This window comes from Orycteropus afer, unplaced genomic scaffold, assembly GCF_000298275.1.
Source record: "Orycteropus afer afer isolate SDZICR_OR568_19922 unplaced genomic scaffold, OryAfe1.0 scaffold00283, whole genome shotgun sequence".
NCBI classification, from domain to species: Eukaryota; Metazoa; Chordata; class Mammalia; order Tubulidentata; family Orycteropodidae; genus Orycteropus; species Orycteropus afer.
Genome location: NW_006921870.1, coordinates 2,675,856 through 2,681,470, shown reverse-complemented (window position 1 = coordinate 2,681,470; position 5,615 = coordinate 2,675,856). Strand labels below are relative to the sequence as shown.

The following is a 5,615-nucleotide window of genomic DNA, read 5'->3' as shown; positions in this document are numbered from 1 at the left end:
CAATGGTTGTACCATTTTACAGTCCCACCAGCAGTGTATGAGAGTCCCAATCTCTCCACAACCTCGCCAGCATTTGTTATTTTCTGTCTTGTTGAACTTAGCTACTTGCCACATACTATTTAATGCATTTAGCATATGTTTTGTTTATTGTCTGTCTCCCAAATCAGTACATAAGCTCAAAGAGGGGAGGGATATTTGCCTGGTTTCCTTACCGATTTTCCCAAGTGTGGACATATGTGCCCCCAAATGAGCACTCAGGAAATCCTTGCTGATTAAGTGAGGACATTTCCTCACTGCTATGTCTGCTATGTGCCAAGTCTGGAGCACAAGCTCTTCATCACATCACCCTGCTGGGTACCTGCAGGCATCTCATATTATACAGGCCCAAATATAACTCCCTATCTCTTCCTCATCTCAGGGGCAATGCTATTACCTGCCCAGTAATCCAGTGAGGGTCCCAGGTGTCATCATGTCTGCCCCTTCCAGCTGGTCCCCATATACTAATTCAATCATCAAGTGCTGTTGAATTTATATGAATGGTGCCCCCTGAGTTGCGCAATGTGGCAGCCCTTCTATACCCCAAAACAAAAACCAGTATCAAGCCACTCCAATAAGGAGGAAATGGACAGGCCATCTTGTATGGCTCCATAGGGATTCCTAACGTGTGGATGAAAGCTTGCAGAGTATGCATTCTCCTATGGGGCTTAAGAATCCTTCTTGAGCCAAGAACATCACTTTTGATGGTGCCATAAGAAGCTACACTGTATTTAGATACTAAAAGAGAGTGCTTTCTTAATTTGAGATAGAGAACTGATAAACAAAAAGATCCATTTTCTTTAAGTGAAAATGCCCATGTTGACAAAGATATGCAGCAACAGGCATTCTCAGATGAGGCTGGTATGAGTATAAATTCGCAGTATGAGTACTAGCTAGAAATAATCATCAAATTTAAATTATGTAACCCATCCTTTGGCTGCATTCATAAAGACAGCAACATCCTACAATTCAAGGCCCAGTTTCTCCTTGGGGAAAGGAAGAACAGTCATTTGTAATCACAGTGTTCACCTCCTACCTCCTTACAATGGGACACCCTGCAAAAGGACTGATGCCCTAGTGATACAGACCTTTGTTTAAGATGAAGTCCACACTTCCCCAAAATTGAGGAGCAACCAGGCCCAGATCTACATACCTGACACCATCACTGCCTCCACCCTTCAGAGCTCAGTTGCTCAGGTATACAACTTTTTCCATCTGTGGGGATTTTCCCTTGGCAACTTAGTGTCTTTCCACCTGATTCTGTGCTTTTAGGGAAGCTTCTCCCACAACCCATGTCCACTAGACAAGACTGAACATCCCAGAGTCCTCAACTACATGCTGGAATTCACGATTTCTCTCTTACTGACTCCTGGGCCATATGCAAATCCAAGAATAAGGTACCTGTTCCAAGTCCCTGACAGTTTAGTCTCTGGAACATTCTATGACAGTTAGGTGGCTACTGCTCAGAGCCCTCAGGAGATTCTCCTGTGGTCCAGCAATCCCTTTTCTACAGAGTAATATGAAGGAAATAAGACCAGCATGCAAAGAGATAAATATGAGGATTTTCACTGTAGTGTTGTTTCTAAAAGGGGCTCTGGTGGCACAGTGGGTCAGGTATTTGGTTGCTAACTAGCAGGTCGGCAGCTCAAACCTATCAGCTAGCTCCTCCATGGGAGGAAGATGAGGCAATCTACTTCTGTAAAGATTTACAGCCTTAGAAACTCAATGGAGGTTGCTATGACTCAGCATCAACTTGATGGCAGTGGGTTTGTCTGTATTTTCTTGTTTCTAATAATAAAAACCTGGGAATAATCTAAATGCCCATTAACAATGGATTGATATAAATTAATTATATATCCATATAACGGGAATAATATCAAAACAGGAAAAGATCTGGTTTAATGCCTGTTCTGAAAAAAAGATGTGGGAATTTGTTGTTGACCGTAAGTTTAATATGAACTGATGTCACTGAAATGAAACGATGAAAATAATGAAATAAAAGAGCTGAACAGAAGATTACAAAAGACGGCTCAAGAAGATAAAGTATTATAATGAAATATGAAATGTGCAAAGATCTAGAATCAGAAAACCAAAAGGGAAGAACACACTCGACATTTCTCAAGCTGAAAGTAAAGAAAAAAATCAAGCCTCAAGTTGCAATACTGAAGGATTCTAGGACAAACCAATGAATGATGCAGGAAGAATCAAGAGAAGATAGAAAGAATACACAATCATTGTACCAAAAGAACTGGTTGATAATCATTTCAGGAGGCAGCATATGATCAAGAATGAATGGTACTGAAGGAAGTTCAAGATGCACTGAAAGAACTGGAGAAAAACAAGGCTCCAGGAATTGACAGAATACCCATAGAGATGTTTCAACAAATGCATGCAGTGCTGGAGGAGCTCACTTATTTATGCCAAGAAATTTGGAAGACAGACACTTGGCAGCAACCAACTGGAAGAGATCCATATTTGTGCCCATTCCAAAGAAGAGTGATTCAATATGATGCATTAATTATGAAACTAGACCATTAATATCACAGTCAAGAAAAATTTTGCTGAAGATAATTAAAACACAGTTGCAAGCAACGTATTGACAGGAGTTGTCAGAAATTCAAGCCAGATTCAGATGAGGACATGGAACAAGGGATATCATTGCTGATGTCAGGTGGATGGTGGCTAAAAGCAAATACTACCAGAAAGATGTTTACTTGTGTTTTATTAGCTATGCAAAACCATTTGACTGTGTGGATCATAACAAATTATGGAAAACAGTGCAAAGAATGGGAATTTCAGAACACTTAATTGTGCTCCTGAGGAACCTGTCAAGAAGCTGTCATTGGAACAGAACAAGGGGATACTGCATAGTTTAAAATCAAGAAGGATGTGCATCAAGGTTTTATCCTTTCACCACATGTTTTGGTTCTTTTGTGCTGCTCTAACAAAGAATACCACAAATGAGTGGTTTGAACAAACAGGGATTTATTCTCTTACAGTTTAGAAGGCTAGAAGCCCCAGTTCAAAGTGCCAGTTCTAGGGGCTAGGTGAAGGCCCTTTCACCTTGAGCTTCAGCTCTGCTTCTTGCTCCCAGCCCACTGAATCTGGAGGCTTCTCTTAAGCAGCTGCTGGCTGTTGAGGTTGACAAACCCAAGGTCAACAAGAAAAATGGCACAGTCTCAAGATTATCAAACAACATGGCAGGCCACTGAGATGAATACTCAGCCAAATGCAGGATCCAGATGTGCCAAAAGGCTCAGAGACCTTTCACAAAGCTTCTTCTTACATACTAGAAGATCATCACATCCTTAAGGTAGCTACTCAGAGTAGATTCCACCATGGAGTTGATTACCAGTCTCACCACAGGGTATAACCATATCCAGCTACCCAGTTACTCAAAACCAGGCCCAGCAAAGTTGACACATAACCTGAACTACCACACCATACTTATTTAATATGTATACTGAGCAAATAATCTGAGAAGCTGGACTATATAAAGAATAATGTGGCATCAGAACTAGAGAAACACTTGCTAACAATCTGAAATATGCAGATGAAAAAAACCTTGCTTGTTGAAAGCAAAGAAGACATAAAGGATTTAGAGATGAAGAGTAAACACTACAGCCTTCAGTATGGATTACACATCAACATAAAGTAAGCAGAAATCCTTACAATTGAACCAATAAACAACATCACAATCAATGGAGAAAAGATTGAAGTTGTCAGGGATTTCATTTTACTTGGATCAACACCCATGGAAGAAAAAGCAGTCAAGATATCAGACCATGTATGCAACTCTGCTGCAAAAGACCTCCTTAAAGAGCAAAGATGTCACTTTGAAGACTAAAGTGCACTTAACCCAAGACAAGGTATTTAAATCATGTCATATGCATGTGAAAACTGGACAATGAATAAGGAAGACCAAAGAACTGATGCATTTGCATTGTAGTGATGGCAAAAAATATCATGGACAACCAGAAGAATGAACAAATCTGTCTTGGAAGAATTACAGCTAGAATGCTCCTTAGATGTGAGAATGGTCAGACTTGATCTCACATACTTTGGTCATTTATGAGAAGGGACTATTCCCTGGAGAAGGATATCATGCTTGTAAAGAAGAGGGTCAGTGAAAAAGGGGAAGACCCTCAATGAGATGGTATGACACAGTGGTTGCAACAATGGGCTCAAGCTGGCAATGACTGTGAGGATGGCATGGGACTGAGCAGTGTTTCCTTCTGTTGTACACAGGGTCACCCTGAGTTGGAGTCGATGGCACCAAACAAGAATGATGCCATTGATACAACTGATAAGCCAGTTATTAAGATGAATTAATAAAAAAGGCCAGAATGGAAGGACCGGCAAGATGGCGGACTAGGCAGAAAGACTGTACAGACCTTCTTCAACAAAGAAAAGGGAAACCAATTACCACAGACACAGAAGATAATCCTGGACCCCTGAGCCCTGAAAGGAAGGATATAGAAGTGGACTAAACCCCAACTAGCAGAATAATTTGTGTGAAAATACCAAAAAAGGAGACATATGGAACGGTGGTCTGGCAGTGATCCTGAGCGATCCTCACGGCACAGACAGCTTAGAGATTCCTGAGTGGTGGTAGGACTTAAGAATTAACCTAAATATCAGTCCTGCTAGCCAGGGAATGCATGGAGGACTGTGCACGGTGGCTGGGGAATAAACGGAGAAGGTGAAGAGAAAGATGGGCTGAGCTGTGGACTTTCGCTGGTCCCAAGGGCAACGCCATTTTAAAGGTTTAAAAGTGGCTTGACTGTTTTGGATATTTAAAGAGACAGCGCTCTCGCAGATTCCTGGGGCTTAAGAACACATTCTGCTTTCCAGCAACCCCAACGACACACTGGACCAGCAAGACTGAAAAGTTTTTTGATGGTTATTCAATTGTAATTTGTGTCTAACTGAGTGGGAGACAACAACAGTCCCAATAAGACACAATTATACCCACACCACCTGCAACTTCACTTACTGAGTGACAGCCACTACCTCCTTCTCCACCAATGGGCCAACAATAAAAAAACGACCAAGAAGAACCTGAATCACCCTTGGCTGCTCTTCACAAACAGTTAACACAGATCTAAATACAACAATGCCACGATGCCTCAGAGACAACAGACCATCACAGTCACACAAAGAAGCAGGATAAAGTGGTAGAAACAAGGGAGCAGGATACAGACCCAGAACACATCCCTGAGGAAGAAGTAGCATTGGAACTCTCTGATAAGGAATTCAAAAGAATTATCTTTAGGTACTTTCAAAGGATTGAGAGAGAGACCAAAGAAAACACAGAAAAAACCTTAGAAGAAGTTTGGAAGAAAATACAAGAACAAAATGATAAAATAAATGAAAAATTAGAAATGATTCTAAATCTACAGACAGAAATCCAGAATATTAATACTAAATTGGAAGAAAGAGATAACACATTGGAAGGGCAAAGGAGTAGAACTGATGCGATGGAAGACAGAATTAATGAGATTGAAGACAAATACCTGAATACTTCTTTGGAAAGGGATCAATCAGAAAAAAAAAAATCAAAACAAAATGAAGAAAGC

General features: G+C 40.8%; 1 protein-coding gene across 1 annotated transcript in view; it reads right to left on the bottom strand.

The window, feature by feature from the left end:
• Positions 1-5,615, bottom strand: part of IQSEC1 (IQ motif and Sec7 domain ArfGEF 1) — a 648,999-nt gene that overhangs the window by 69,577 nt on the left and 573,807 nt on the right. The gene's annotated exons all lie outside the window — the stretch shown is intronic.